Source organism: Podarcis bocagei (assembly GCF_964188305.1).
Source record: "Podarcis bocagei genome assembly, chromosome: W".
In the NCBI taxonomy this organism is placed as follows: domain Eukaryota; kingdom Metazoa; phylum Chordata; class Lepidosauria; order Squamata; family Lacertidae; genus Podarcis; species Podarcis bocagei.
In genome coordinates, this window is record NC_138131.1 from 58,215,756 (window position 1) to 58,232,429 (window position 16,674).

The window sequence follows — 16,674 nt, forward strand, 5'->3', positions numbered from 1 at the left end:
ATTCGGCTGATGCTCAAGGTCGCTGCGGAGGAGAAACTGCATGTTTCCCACCACGACATTAATACAGCTTTTTTGTACGGGATTTTGGGGGAGGAGCTGTACATGCCTCCACCTGATGGGATGGAGATACAGAAGGGAATGGTCTGTAAACTGCGGAAATCCTTATATGGTCTCAAGCAGAGTGCCAGGTGTTGGAACACAAAACTCACTGAGACATTGCTTTCTCTAGGTTTTCACCAGGGCAAAGCTGATCCATGTGTGTTTGTCAAGGAGGAGGGGCAAAACAAACTGTATTGTTTATGTTTTGTTGATGATCTTCTGATGTTTTGGAAGAATCAGGCTTTTTATCAAAGCACCCTAGCTCAGCTGAAGGAGCACTTTGACATGAAGGATCTTGGTGAGGTGTCCAACTATCTTTCTCTGCAGGTGGAGAAGGACCAAGCAGGTAATTTTCTGGTACACCAAACACAGAAAATTGCTGATGTGTTAACCAGGTTGAATTTGGTTGATGCAAACCCAGCAGACACACCGATGGTGACAGGTTACCAGGTAGACAGTACTGCTGAAGCGTTTTCTGACACAACGCTATACAGATGCATTCTAGGCAAGCTGAATTTCATTGCCAGATGTTCAAGACCTGACATAGCTGTAAGCTGTAATCTGCTTAGCAGACATGCCAACAATCCTACGGTTCAGGATTGGAAAGCTCTGAAGCGCATAGCCCGCTATTTGAAAGGGACTATGCACTACAGGCTGAGGTTCACCAGTCAGAAGACTGGAGGTCTTGAAATCTTTGCTGATGCTAGTTTTGGAAGTGACACCACGGATGGTACAAGCACTTCTGGAGTATGCTACATGTACAACCACTGCCTGTTTGACTGGTTGTGCAAGAAGCAGACAACAGTGAGCCTAAGTTCCTGTGAAGCAGAACTCAATGCTCTGTCATTTTCACTCATGGATTGTGAATGGTTGATGCAACTGTTTAAGGACATCAGAGTGTCTGTGAAATGTCCTGTACAAGTGTATCAAGACAATAGATCGTGTTTGGCTTTGCTGAACTCCGAGAGTTGCAAGCAGAGAACCAAGTACTTGCAGATTAAACTACATCGTGCAAGAGAGTGTATTCAGAAAGGACTGATTCGGGTGTCCTACATGGCAGGAAATGAAATTCCTGCTGATCTGTTGTCTAAGAACAACTTAAGGTTTATGTACAAAGGTTGCAATTGGGTGAACCACAGGTACAACAGGTTACACGAAAAGGGGGAGGATGTTAGGATATTTCCGTTCCACCTTAAAGGGAGCAGGCTTTGGGAGTCACAGAGTCTGCGCATGTCCTATTCACAGGATGTTTATGTTCTGATATTCCTTTCGTTTTTGCCAGACGGCCAGAGATGCTGACACAGAACGGTCACATTTTCTTTTGTTCTGTTAAACGCTAAATAAAGTCTGTAAATATGCTCTTCTGCTCTTCTGCGGTGCAAGCTTTTGACTGTGCTTTCTGCTGCAAGAGGGTGCACCAGCCTAGGAATGTGGCTAGGAATTTCTAAGGCTTTGTGCCCCTAACTGTTGGATCTGCGTGACTACGGGAGGCCGATGGACGTCCAGAACTCCGGCTTGGGGGCTCATGATGGACACTATCTCCCTGGCAGTTTCCCAACACTATATGGGTGTTTTAACTTGGAACTGTTTAAACTGTATTGTTTATGGATAAATTCTGATGTATTGTTTCGATATGGGCCAATGGCCGCAATAAATCTAATCTAATCTAATCCGGAACGGATTACATTCGAGAACCAATGAATCACTGTACTATCAAATTCCAAATCCACATGAAAAAAACCCTCAGCATTCTAGCAGATTCCTTACAGGACTATAATTCCACACTGTATATCTGCTTCAGGGCGCCCCGCGCTCCCGGCAGCAGGCTGCTATCCGCAGCCTAGGGAGCCCTGTGGGAACTCCCGTGAGCTCCCCAGGCTTGCTGATAGGTTCCTGAAGCCTGGAGAGTGAGAGGGGTCGGTGCGCACCGACCCCTCTCGCTCTCCAAGCTTCAGCGAAAGCCTGCATTCGCCCCATAGGACGCACACAGATTTCCCCTTCATTTTTGGAGCGGAAAAAGTGTGTCCTATAGGGCGAAAAAAACGGTATATTGCAATGCCCACCATCCCTGACCATTAGCCATGCTGGCTGAGACCATCTGTATGGCCACAGATTGCCCATCCCTGATATTTTATTTTTATGGGTTTTCCACACACATCTGCTCAGCTTCTGTGAGAACAGGATGCTTGAATAGTTGGGCCATTGGCCTGATCCAGCAGGCTCTTTTTATGTTCTTACGTTAGAGGTATGCTGCCTTTGTGCACGGCTGTTCTGCTTACCTCTCATGTTCAAGCCATCATAAACGAGTGAGTGCCTGAGCATGCGCAGAGTGCCACCCTCCCTCAGTGGTGAAATAAATAATCACTACTTTTACTTGAAGCCCTGATAGCCATCGCACCCAGCAGCTCTGGTATGTTTCGTGCACACAATAGAGCACCCTTGATGGATCAAGACCGATGAGACAATGCCACGTTGTGTTTCTGTTCTGTAGAAGTTGCTTCAACTTTCGTGCACGCAATTTCTGCTTTTGATGGAGACCTTGGCATTATGATAAGAGAAACAGGAACAGCACTTACGGCGCCCAAACAAAAGTGAAAGCAGAACAAGTTTGGACAAAACAGCACAGCAGTGTGTCAAAGTTCCCTGGAGTCCCAATTGCACATTTCCTCCCCTGCCAGGTAGATTTCGGCAGTTCATAGTCTATGTTTTATGTGGATCTGCCCACATATAATTAATGGAAAGGTCCATCTCCTGTTCCCATTGCCGATTGATATAAGAGGTGTGCTCAGTTTGTTTTTAGGGCGTCCTTCTTTTTGCAGGGAATGGGGTGTAGTATTTTTTGGTATTAATTCCTATACTATTTTCATCATCATCATCATCATCATCATCATCATTTATTACTTATACCCCGTCCATCTGGCTGGGTTTTCCCAGCCACTCTGGGAGGCTTCCAACAAAATATTAAAAATACAATAAAACATCAAACATTAAAAACTTCCCTAAACAGGGCTGCCTTCAGGTATCTTCTAAAAGTATAAGTTATATATCATTCATAATTCCACTTCATATCATTTTCATATAATTTAATTGTGATATTATGTTTTCAATACAGTGGTACCTTGCTTCTCGAACTTAATCCGTTCCGGAAGTCCATTCGCCTCCCAAAACCATTTGAAAGCCAAGGCGCAGCTTCTGATTGGCTGCAGGAGCTTCCTGCACTCAAGCGGAAGCCGCGTCGGACATTTGGCTTCCGAAAAACTGGAACACTCACTTCTGGATTTGCGGCGTTTGGGAGCCAAGCCGTTTGACTACCAAGGTACAACTGTAAGTCTGATTGAATTTGGTGGGGCTTCCTCTCAGGCAAGTGGGTTTAGAATTGCAGCCTAAAGCAGCTTTGGAGGCTGGCTGTGTCCACACTATGAACTTAGGACTTGCCTGCACCAGAGCAGAATTTGCAGTCTAGAGTAGATTTGCATCACCCTGTCTCCCCATGAATATATGGGCCTTCAGATGAGATACTTCCCACCCCATTGTTCTCCTGGGCCTTTTGCCCTTTAAATTCAGGGTTTTTTCAGTCCTCAGAAAGTCCAAAATGGGCATGATCGAGAAACCCCTTTGCACGTAGTACAAGAAACATGTATTAGTGCTGAGCCCCAGAATAAATTTCCCCCATCATATTTGGGAGACAGATAAAACTATAACAAAAGATTTTTATTTCTTTTTCTTACAGAGGAACAGCGCAATTCTATGTGTCTTTGCTTTAGGAAAGACCTCTAGGAATTTCTGGTTACAAATCAAAACTTAGCCACCATGCTGAAAATAATGCAGGGCCTACCGTAGCTTTGCAAATAAGCCCACAAGTGACTAGCCCTCAACATTTCACTTGTTCGCCTTGACCTCATTAAGTAGAGAAGTGTACTGTCATTTTGTGACAGAGAAGTTTCCTCCAAGGCAACTGTCCTAGAATGCCAGTCTGCAAAATTTGCCAGTCACCATTAAGTAGATATCTCATTCGCGAAGTCAGTTGTTTCATTTCACAAATGCTGTTTTTGTAAGAGACCCAAACAAATCGGGATGCTCTGCTTACCTTTTGGCGTCGATGCTCAGTGAGGACGTCCAGGTGATGATTGTTCAACTTTGAAGATTGGGTATTGCTGCAGGAGTCTCTGTTTCTCTCGAGGTAAATGATTCCTTAAGCTATTACATTATTTCTAGAGGGTGGAGGAAATGCTTGTGCTTTCGGTTTAGAGAGCGAGGGGGAATTCTGGGGAATTCAAGCAAAGAACGAAGCATCAAAACCTAAGGTCCATAGCAAGGCCAATGACCTAAGCCCTAACTAAAAGGGAGTGGAGGGTGGGTGACTCGCGACGGGACGACGATGAGGAATGAGGCCAGGGAGTGGCTGGCGTTGCAGCAAAGGGCTGCTGAACACGCCCCCTCCGCGGCACCTGGTTGGGTGGCCACCGGGGGGGGGCGTGAGCGCCAGCCAGGTGAGCTGGAGGCAGGGGGCAACGCCCCTGCTGGGCGGCGCTCGGGCTCCCGCCGACAACCACTCCCCTCTCTTTCAGGGAGGAGAGTCCTTGTGGTTCGAGGACCCGACCCCCGCGAAGTGAAATGAAGACACAAGGACACATGATATAAGGTTGATGGGCTAGAAAAGGCCACAACTTTATTGATTACAGCAATGAAAAGGTATTGGCTTAGGCATTGGATCGAAACAAGTGGGTTTATTCACCAGTAGGTGGAGCCTGTTGATGCTAATCCAACTATAGGCTCACCCCTGCTGTCACCGAGGGTCGTGCCATGGCCTCCCGCCAAGCAGGCATCGGACAGAATACACGACCGCCAGATTCCTTTAATGGAATACCCCTAAAAATTGAAAGCATAGGCGATGGCCACACCTAGCACTTCGACACACCACAACACATTATTCCAATGCCTAACCGCCACCCGAGCCAAAGGCTCGCCGCCAATACCCTCAAAGCTGCAACCAATCCCAGATGCTTTTTTAAAAATAGATATTTATTAAGAATTTTCCATTTCAAAAAGAAAACCAAAAAGAAAAAACAAAAAAGAAAAAATATACAGTTTAGAACCCTTCTTTTCTATAACATATTTCTCTGACTTCCCCACACCTCCCCTTCTTATATTCCAATTCAAATTGTTAATTCAACAAGTTCTCATCCCCAATTTTTAACCTTTTTATATTTAGTTGAATTTAAAAGACCATTTTTACAACATCAAAATTTATGCATCAATGTTCATTCTTAAATCTTAAATCCTTTTTCTAAAGTCGACCCAAATTCCCTTCCACGAATTCCCCACTTTTCATACTAGTAACTGTCAGGGAACTGCCATCGCAGTCAGGAGTGGAGGAAGGGCTCCCGAGCGATGCCGGAGAAGGTCCCAGCAGGAAAGGAGGGGATTCAGTGACTGGGGAAGGAAATCAGCGTTACACTAGGGAGAAAGGCTGGCGGAGGCGGGCTTCGGAGGGATGGCTCCAGGACTCTTCGCCAGAGACCAGCGGGGAGAGCATTGGTCCTCCACTGCCCACACCCACCCTGCGCAGAAGACTTCCGCGCTGTGAGGCTAGGCGGAGACTATCCGTCAAGGAACTTTTATGTTGGAAGAAGTTCAGGAAACGCCCACTGACGGATTCTGCCAGTGACTGAGACAGACGCAGAATCAGGACTGTCCAGCCAGGGAAAGGTTTTTCCAGGCAACCTCGCCGAGAGTGGCGGCAACTTACGCACAAGCAACCCCTAATTCCCATTACAGCAATCCGTCAGTCCTTGGCGTTGCTTGTGCACAACGGCAAGACAGGCAGCACCATGAGTCAAACCGGTGGAGCAGGCGCCCAGCAGGGAGCAGTGGCAGAGCCAAGTCTGGAGGAGAGAAATTGAGACTTGGAACGGCAGGTTGCTCTGTTGGCGGCGCGGCTAGATGAAAGGAGGACTAAGGATGCCCAGGGCAAGCCCACCCCCAGCGCAAGGAAGGTACCAGGGCTGGTGCACAAGTTTGGGGGGAACCCTCGCAACTACAATGCATTCAGAACGGAGGTACAGTACGCCTTGGAACTCCAGTATGATGACTTTGAGGACAATGGAGAGCGGGTGGCTTATGTTGTGGGGCATCTTCAGGATGCGGCCAGGGAATGGATCAGGCCCTTAATGGCAATGCAGAACGCTGCCTTAAAAGACCTTAGGAAATTTTTTGGCGCCATGGATACTATGTTTTCCAGCCAGGTGGAGCAAAGTGTGACTCGCCGAGAACTGATGGCTTGCAAGCAGGGGAGCCAAACAGTTAGGGAGTACTGGTCACGTTTTGCGATGATTATCCACAGACTGGGGTGGGATCTGAACTTGGAACCTGTGCAAATGTTATTTGAGGAAGGATTAGCCCCATCGGTAAAGGACGAACTTTCCCGCCCGCCCCGCCCGCAGTCGATGGATCAGCTGACCAAGGCTGTGCTTGCGATTGGAGTACGCCAGGAAGCGCGGGCGCAAGAGAAGCGGGAGGGGAGAGGAGAGCGTTGGCATGACAACCGCATTCCTGAAATGCCGAGGCAAGCTTCCCAGCCAGTGGAGCCAATGGAAATCGATGGCGCGCGCGCGCAAGGGGTTTCAAACTCCAACGAAATGCGGAAGAAAGAGGGGAAGACAGCCAAGAGGTGTTTCCTCTGCCAACAGCCAGGACATTTTGCCAGGGTCTGCCCTCAAAGGAAGGCATGGCAAGGAATGGTGGGGGCAGCTGGTGGTGAGGAGGAGGGAAACAAGGAGCAGGAGCAGGGAAACGCCAACGCTTGGCTGCCAATCATCGGGCACAGCAGCCAGGCCAGCAACCACTAAAGGTGCCCCAGCCAGACCCCCCCAAGGCAGCTATAGCCATAGAGGTGGAACTAGAACTCCCAAACGGACACCCAGTTAAAGTGAAGGCGCTGCTGGACTCAGGCAGTTCTTGCAATTTCTTCAGCAAGGACTTCGCGCTAGAGCACCAGCTCCACCTACTGCCCCTAGATTTTCCCATGCAGGTGACCACTATCGATGGAAGAGAACTGCTGGGGGGGGGAGTTACGCACCAGACGCCACCAATGTGAGTGAAGGTTTCCAGACACACAGAAACCATTGCCTTTCATGTAGCCACACTGGCAGGACCCCTAATCATATTAGGAACGAGCTGGCTGGCGCTACATGATCCAGTAGTGGCATGGCATCAGCGGACAGTCACCTTTGGGTCAGCACGGTGTTTAGAACACTGCCTAGGGGGGGAAACCCCGAGAATGGCAGTGGCCAGGGTGGCTGGGATGGCGGTGGAGCGGAAGGGGGAGGTACCACCTCAATACGCTGATCTGCAGGAGGTCTTCAGTGAGAAGGAAGTGGATAAGCTACCCCCCCCATAGGCCCTTTGACTGCCAAATTAACTTGATCCCAGGGGCTTAGCTGCCGGTGGGTAAGCTGTACGCCATGTCGGACCGGGAAATGCTGGAGTTAAGGAATTTTATTGACAAAAACCTGAAAAGAGGTTTCATAAGAGAATCAAAGGCGGTGGGGGGCAGCCCTGTGTTCTTTGTGGACAAAAAGGACACTAATCAGCCCAGATTGGTCGTGGATTACAGGGCCCTAAACTTGGTGTCAGAAGCCGTGACCTTTCCAATGCCCAGGATTGACGACATTTTAACACAAGTAAGGCAGGGAAAGATTTTTACCAAGCTGGACCTTCGGGGAGCGTACAATTTGATTAGGATGAGGGAGGGGGGTGAATGGAAGACCACCATGTTCACACTTTTGGGGGCCTTTGAGTACTTAGTTATGCCTTTTGGATTGCAATTAGGCTCCGCCTGTTTTCAAGCTTTCATGCACCACGTGTTGGGGCCGCTGCTGTACAAAAATTGCGTAGCCTTTTTGGACGATGTGTTAATCTATTCGCACGACGAGGAGCAACATGTCAGAGATGTCCGGGAAGTGCTAAAGAGGCTACAGAAGCACCAGTTGTGGGTCAAGTTGGAGAAGTGCCAATTCCACGCCCGAGAGGTCGAGTTCCTGGGGTACAGGTTGTCAGACAAGGGCCTAGCTATGGACCCCGGCAAGGTGCAGGCGGTGCTGGAATGGAAGACCCCCAAAACCCGGAAGGACGTGCAGAGGTTCCTAGGGTTCAGCAACTTCTACCGGAAGTTCATCAAGAACTTCGCCCACTTAACCGCGCCCATCACAGATTGTCTCAGTAGCAAAAGGAAGTTCGTCTGGACGGAAGATGCACAGCAGTCCTTTGAACAGCTAAAGAAGGCCTTCGCTGCGGAAGAGCAGCTCCTGCACGTAGATCTGCAGAAGCCAATGAGGCTGGAGACAGATGCGTCAGACTGAGCCATCGGAGCGGTACTGCTCCAGCGGGGGAACCAGTCCAGCTGGAGGCCGTGCGCCTTCTTCTCAAGGAAGCTGAGCAAATCGGAGCAAAACTACACGGTGTATGACCGTGAACTGCTTGCTATTTATGCAGCATTTCGACGCTGGAGACATTTGCTAATAGGAGCGCAGCATAAGATCCAGGTGTGTACGGACCATAAGAACCTGGAATACTGGAGGACAGCGCGGGTGCTCAACCAGAGACAGGTGCGGTGGGCACAATAATTTTCCAAGTTTTTCTTTGAGATTCGGTACGTGCCGGGAGAGGAAAACATAAGAGCAGATGCTCTCTCCCGGAAGCCGGAGTACATGGAAGGAGAGGGACCACCAGAAGTCAGGCACGTGATCCCCGAGGACCGATGGGTGTGTGGGGGAGTGTTGGTCGGGGAACGAGAACTAGCCGAACTTACGAGAGACGACGAGTTCGCTCAAAACAAAATCAGAGAACTCAGAGAAGCAGGGGAAAACCATGGGGGTTTTGAGGCAAAGGAAGGGATGCTGTATTACAAGGGAGCATTGTATGTACCTGGGGAGAACTTGAGGGGTAGGGTTCTCAAACAACTCCACGACAATCCGACGGCGGGGCATTTTGGTCAACACAAAACCATGTTGCTAGTCACCAGGCAGTTCTGGTGGCCCAGAGTGAGGGAAGATGTACGGGAAGATGTACGGGGGTGCGACCACTGCCAGCGGGCAAAGGGGGAGAGGGCTGCACCCGCAGGGTTACTGGAACCCTTACCCACGCCGGAAAGACCATGGGAGGGGGTGTCCATAGATTTCATGACCGATTTACCCAAGTCAAGGGGGAAAACGGCAGTCATGGTGGTAGTCGATCTACTGACAAAAAATGTGCCATTTCATAGCCTGCTCACATGCGGTGACGGCGGAGGAAACAGCCAGGTTGTTTGTGGATCACATATTCCGGCTGCATGGCGCCCCCTTGAGGGTTTTATCTGACCGCGGGAAACAATTTACTTCCCGGTTCTGGAGGAAGCTCATGAGCCTGCTGCAAGTCGAGGTGAGCTTCTCCATGGCGAGACACCCGGAGACCAACGGGCAAGCGGGAAGAGCGAACAGTATACTCCAACAGTACCTGCGCTGCTACGTCAGCGAGAGGCAGAATGATTGGGTGGAGAAACTAGCGCTGGCCGAATTTGCGTACAACAACGCTGAACATGTGTCCACGGTAATGAGCCCGTTCATGGCTAATTATGGGTGTCACCCCAGGGCATTCCCAGGGAGAGGGGAGGAAGGGTGGAGCGTACCAGCGGCAGAGCAGTTTGTGGAAGAAATGGAGGCCCTACACCAGCAACTTAAGATGAACTTGGAACGGGCCAAGGAAACTTACAAGAGGCAGGCAGACAAGCACCTCAGGGAAGGGGAAACCATACGGGTTGGGGATCGGGTATGGTTGTCAACCCAAGGGTTACCCTTTAAGGGAGGGTGCAAGAAGTTAAGGCCAAGGCGACTAGGACCTTTTGAGGTAACCCAGCAGGTGAACCCCGTGGCATTTAAGCTCAAGTTGCCGACCAGCATGAAACTACACCCAGTGTTCCATAAGTCTCTCCTCTCACCATACAGGGAGGGGCGGGAATTTCTGGGGTGAGAGGGAGAAGTCCCCATACAACCACAGGTGGAGGAGAGGGAATTTAGCAGTCAAGCCACGGAAATACTCGACTCAAGATGGTGAGGGTGCCAGGTGGAGTACCTGGTGGCCTGGGAGGGCGAACCCGAGTCAGAAAACACGTGGGTTCCCGCGGAGGCCATCAGGGATAAGTGTCTTAGGGAGGAGTTTCACAGCAGGTTCCCAAGGAAACCCAAACCACTAGCGAGATTCTGGAGGAGCATTTTGGAGTCACAGAAGATGAAGAAGATTTTGTGGGGTTTTCGGGCTCTGAAGGGGATGGAGGAGAGGTGTCAGCTGGAGAGGAATCGGACTAGGAAGGTTACCCCGCGGGAGGAGACAGGAGGAGGTGGGAAGTAGAGTTTGAATCATCAGAGGATGGGGGCAGTTCCTTCAGGGGATTCCCCGCATCGTCGGCCGAGGAAAGGGACGAGATTGGGTCAAAGGAGTGGGCCGGAGGTGGAGGGGGTCCGGGGGGGAGGTGGATGTCAGGGAACTGCCATCGCAGTCCGGAGTGGAGGAAGGGCTCCCGAGCAATGCCGGAGAAGGTCCCAGCAGGAAAGGAGGGGATTCAGTGACTGGGGAAGGAAATCAGCGTTACACCAGGGAGAAAGGCTGGCGGAGGCGGGCTTCGGAGGGATGGCTCCAGGACTCTTTGCCAGAGACCAGCGGGGAGAGCATTGGTCCTCCACTGCCCACACCCACCCTGCGCAGACGACTTCCGCGCAGGGAGGCTAGGCGGAGACTATCCGTCAAGGAACTTTTATGTTGGAAGAAGTCCAGGAAACGCCCACTGACCGATTCTGCCAGTGACTGAGACAGACGCAGAATCAGGACTGTCCAGCCAGGGAAAGGTTTTTCCAGGCAACCTCGCCGAGAGTGGCGGCAACCCCTAATTCCCAGTACAGTAACAAAACAGCATAAAAAGAAAAAAGATGGATTATAATTATGCACCCTTTGGATCCCCAAACCCCATCCCGTCCCCTTTCCCGGTTTCAATCCCCAGCAGATGTCCATCAGTCTTAATCTGCTATCAGCCTGGAGATCTCACGTCCGAGGCTCTCAATTCTCTCTCAGTTCCTCTCTGCCGGTTTTTTTGATAGTCCTTAGTATTAAACACCAAATCTCGGAGACGCTCTAGCCCGATAGGGACAATGTTTCTTCCAGCCAGACCTCCATACTTAAAAGTGGAGCCCAAATCTTGTTTCTTATTCCTTTCAAGTCCAAATGTCCCCAAAGCTCCAACTTTCACCTTGATCAAATTTGTAATCCTTGGGTCTTCAGATCTCCACATAAGGAGATCTCTCCATTCTTCAATCTCGAGCTCAGACCAGATTTTCATCATCAAGTTCTTATTTTCCTTTGTAACCATCATGTCAGGCCTCTGGCTCTCCTTTGCCGTCTGCAACATTACATCTCCTCCTTCCTTTTCCTCAGAAACAACATGTGTTTCTTTCTCCGCACTCTCAAGATTCTCAAATTTCTCCTCTTGTCCAGCTGCATAAACTTCCTGGATCAAGTCCTTATCGAATTCAGTGAATTTGTTTACTGTTAAGTCCAGAGTTGCAACGTTGGTAGCCAAAACATCAATTTGGCCTTGTAACTTTCCCAAGAGAAAGAACACTCTGTCCAATTTAGCTTGAATTTTCCCTCCTTCAGCCATTCTTGTAATGTCCCAAAACCCCCTCTAGAGGGATTTTGGTTACTTAGTATCCTTCCAGTTCAAATCCAAAAATCAAGTTAGTTTGTATCAGATTTTCCTTATTTTCAACAAAATATAGCCAAATTGTAACGAATATAACCAGCAGAGACAGTATAAAACAAAGTTCTCTTTTCCCGTCTTGACAGCTAATTTGACAGCTGTCAAGCTCTTCAATATCTCTTCAGCAGGCTCTCTCGCGGATCACTCCCGGGTCCGGGGGGACGGCACTTCAGCTCCCCAAATTAGCTCTTATCCTCCAGTAAGATTACTTAAACTGCCAAATCGTGAAATTAATGTCTTTACCCAATAAAAAAGATAAGATCCTCTCGACCTTAGTTAGTTGGTCCTTGCTTTAGATTATGTATAAAACGGGGAGACGGACTTCCTATTTGCGCCTTCCCCGATCGTGCCTAATTCAAAAAAATAAATAAATTCTTTACAAGTCCAATTTTCGTACTACTCACGGGTTGCTGCTTTAGAGTCCAATTGTTCATAAGAAGAAGTCAGCGCTCTCCGACCATGGCATGCGGCTTCACTCTGCAGGAGAAGCAGTCGACTCTCAGCACCGCGCCACTCACCCCGTCCCCCGTTCCAAAGCCTTTAAAAAGGCTCCTTCGTGGGTCGGGGGGGCGCAAGTGGTGCCTGCCAAGTCACCAGGTTCACAGGCTTCACCGCCTGTGATTTTTAAGGGTCCCCGCGTCGCCACAGCGGCTAGACCCAAATCCTGCGGAGCCGATTCCCTCCGGAGCTCGGAGGGAATCCGCCATTGGTCGATCGCGCTAACCCGGAAGTCCCCAATCCCAGATGCTTTTGATGACACTAGCTAACCAAATGTCGTTCCCCAGATCCGATAGGTGGACACCGTCATTCTGGTATAAAGCTTGGTCGCCGATCCGGATACGGTCATGATAAATGACTCGGCCATACATAAAGCGCACCCAATGGGCTACCGCCTGATTTACGAGTTTCCTGGTTCTTTCAATGGCCATACAGCTTTGCACACCGCGCCAAACAGTTCTTTTCAGAACTGAAGTACAAGCCAAAGCCTAGAGACCCAGCCGCGTCTGATTGGACCTGGAAGTCTGATGACAAATTTAAAACATTCTGCCATAGAGATACCCCATTGTAGTTTTCCAAAAATGTCACCCACACCTTCAGGTCAGCCTTAACCGACTTGGGCAGACGGACCCTGTGGTGTGGGTGTCTGAGACCAACTGACAGCCTGGTTAGGCGAGCGCAGAAGGGGCGACCGGGGGAAACTACCCTGCAAGCGAAGTTAAAATGACCTAATAGGGACTGAATTTGTCTAAGGGTGATCTTCCTTAGGGTAAGGGCGTCTCGGATTATTTCTTTAAGGGCGTCAATTTTTTCCTCAGGTAGGCGGGATGACTGGGCCATTGTATCCAACTCGATACCCAGGTACGTGAGGCGTGTGGCCAGTCCCTCGGTCTTTTCGGCTGCGAGGGGAACACCCAAGTCCTGGGCCAGAGCTGAGAAGGCCCCAAGCAAGGAGGCGCATTCCCCCGTGTTGGACTTTCCCACGAAAAGAAAATCATCCAGATAGTGCGTTACCCCAATGGAATTGGTCCTAAAACGCAAGGCCCAGTCCAAGAATGTGCTGAAAGTTTCGAATGCCGAACAGGCTACTGCGCAGCCCATTGGCATGGCCCTGTCAATGTAGTATTTCCCTTGAAATTTGAAACCCAGCTGTAATGGCCTGGGATTCCGATTCGGAGGATGAAACAGAGGAATCCCAGCCTGCACAGGAGTCCCTGCCTCCAGGGCCGGCTGAACTGGGGCAAGGCCTAGATGCTGAAGAGCCTGCACCTGTGGCAGTGCATCAGGAGCTGGCCCCAGGTGAAGCCCTTCTGGCCCCAGAGGGGCTTGATGACTCAGTGGCCACAGGTGAGCCTCCTCCAGGGCCCAGTAACCCTTCGGCCTCTCCTGATCTGCAGAGGCTTAGGGCAGAGAGGCGAAGGGAACTGGTTGCCCCCAGGAGGAGTGCTCGCCTTAAGGCCAGAGGAGGCGGGGCTCCTGGGGGCCGGGACCGCCCCTGGCCTTAGAAGAGGATAAAAGCCCAGTCAACCCGGCCCCAGGTTGCGGGAGCAACGTCGTTGTTGACTTCGGACCTTCCTGTGTTCTTGATCCCTGCTCGGCCTCCTGTTCCTGACTATCCGGTACTCCTGTTCCCTGCTCGGCTTCCTGTTCCTGACTATCCAGTACTCCTGTTCCCTGCTCGGCCTCCTGTTCCCGACCATCCGGTGTCCCTGTTACCTGCTCAGCCTTCTGTTCCAGCGTTCCTGTTCCCCGCCCGGCTCTCTGCATCGGACCTCGCCCCTCTTCGTGTGGACTCTGCTACACTCACGGTACCTTACCCCCGGGACCAGCACAGTTTGCTCCCGCCACACCCGCACTCCCCCTTCGTAGGGGTGCGTTCGGGAAGAGCCAGAGGCCATGGCTGACCAGGCGGCTGCACTGGTGACTTTGGCCCAGGAGAACCAGGCCTTGACTCACACCGTGCAGCAGCTCAGTGACGCGGTTGTGGCACTTCAGCAACGCTTGGAAGCCCTACCGGCTCCTGGGGCCGACGCCCCGGCTCCTGGCAAGTACCCAGTGGCTTTGCCTGAGAAATTTGATGGAGCCCCGGCCAGCTTTCCCATGTTCCTGGCCCAGGCCAAGCTGTATATTCAGGGGCGAGCCCGGAACTTTCCTGACGACCGCACCAAGGTGCACTTTTTGATTAGTTTGTTAAAGGACCAGGCGGCCAAGTGGGCGTTGCCGCTACTCAGGCAAGACTCCCCCTTGCTGGCAGACTATACGGGGTTTTGCAATCGTTTGGAGGCCGTGTTCAGCAACCCCCAGAAAGGGAGTCAAGCCAACTGGGCGATTCGGCGTTTGAAACAGGGCAAGTCCACGGTGGCCGCATATACCACGGAGTTTCGGCTGTTGGCACAGGACTTGACCTTGGAATGATTCGGCACTGCGGGACCAGTATCTCGAAGGGCTTTCGGACGAGGTACTGGACCAGTTGGCCACAATGGAACGCCCCACCACGCTAGACACTCTCATTCAACGGAGTCTACAAATAGACGACCGGTTGGAGGATCGTCGTCAGGCCCGGGGTCGCCGACACTTCCAGTTCACGGCACCAGCTTTTTCCGGCAGCCCCACGGTCACAACTGATTTAACGGAGGAGCCTATGCAGCTCAGGGCAGTGCGGCCACGCCTTTCCCCCGCAGAGAAGGCGCGGCGTCGGGAGGGAAATCTCTGTCTTTACTGTGGCGGAAGTGGACACTTCGCTCGGTCTTGCCCTGAGAAACGCCAGCCGCAGGGAAACCGCCAACCCCAGTAGCTGATGGCCCTAGCTACCGGGGGTCCCAAACCGCGCAGAATGGGCCTGCACCAATGGACTTGCAACATCTTATGGTTTCGGTACGTTTATACCCTCCAGGTGGGCCCTGGATCCACACCCATGCTTTGGTAGATTCAGGGGCAACCCGCTCCTATATGGACGCTGCTTTTGCCGCCCATCATCAGGTGCCACTTCGGAACAAGCCAGTACCGGTCCAGGTGGAAGCGATTGACGGACGACTTCTGTGTTCAGGTGCCGTTACTCAGGAGACCCAGCCCCTGGTCCTGTGTTTCCAGCAGCACCGGGAGTTGCGAACTTTGGACATTGCCTCTATGCCCCGCTTCCCCCTGGTGCTCGGGATGGACTGGCTGGAAGCCCACAACGTTCAGATTGACTGGGTCAAACGGACCGTGCACTTCCCAGACCCATGTTCCCATGCTCAATCCGGGACGCTGGCGGCCGCGCCCTCAGAGGAGGCAGCACCCACGCTCCCAGCCGTGTATCAGGACTACCAGGACGTGTTCGAGGAACGGGGGGCAGACCAGCTGCCGCCGCATCGGCCTTTTGACTGCGGCATAGACCTCCAACCCGGAGCGCCTTTACCAGTGAGTCGCTTATATTCTCTAACAGAGCCAGAGCGCGAGGCTTTGCAGGACTTCTTGCGCAAGAACCTGGAGCGTGGGTTCATTAGGCCTTCCACCTCGCCTACCGCGGCACCAGTGCTTTTCGTTAAGAAGAAATGTGGGGAACTCCGCCCTTGCCATGATTACCGAGCCCTGAACAAAATTACCGTCCCAGACCGGTACCCCTTGCCCCTTATCTCGGAGCTGCTGGAGCGGGTGCAAGGGGCACAGGTGTTCACCAAGCTGGACCTCCGGGGGGCCTACAACTTGATTCGGATCCGAGCCGGGGATGAGTGGAAGACAGCGTTTGGGACCCGGTACGGGCAGTTCGAATATTTGGTTATGCCTTTTGGTTTGTGCAACGCGCCTGCTGGGTTCCAACGCTACATCAACCACGTGTTTCAGGACTTGTTAGACAAGTACGTGGTGGTGTATTTGGATGACATACTGATTTACTCCCGTGACCCGGCTCGCCATGAGGGACATGTCCGGACCGTGCTGCAACGCTTGCGTGAGCACCGTTTGTACACAAAGCTCAGCAAGTGCGAGTTCCATCAGCGGACTGTGGACTTCCTTGGTCACCGGCTCTCTCCGGATGGGGTACAAATGGACCCGGGGAAGGTGACAGCGGTTCAAGAATGGGCGGCACCCCGGAACCGCAAGGACCTACAACGTTTCCTGGGGTTCGCCAATTACTACCGGACCTTCATCGCTGATTATGCTCATCGCACCACCCCGTTGACCCGGCTACTGCGCCCAAAGACGCCGTTTTCCTGGGACAAGGAGGCAGAGGAGGCATTTCAGGGGTTGAAGGCCTGTTTCCAGAGGGCACCAATCTTACAACATCCTGACCCCTCTCGACCCTTTGTGGTGGA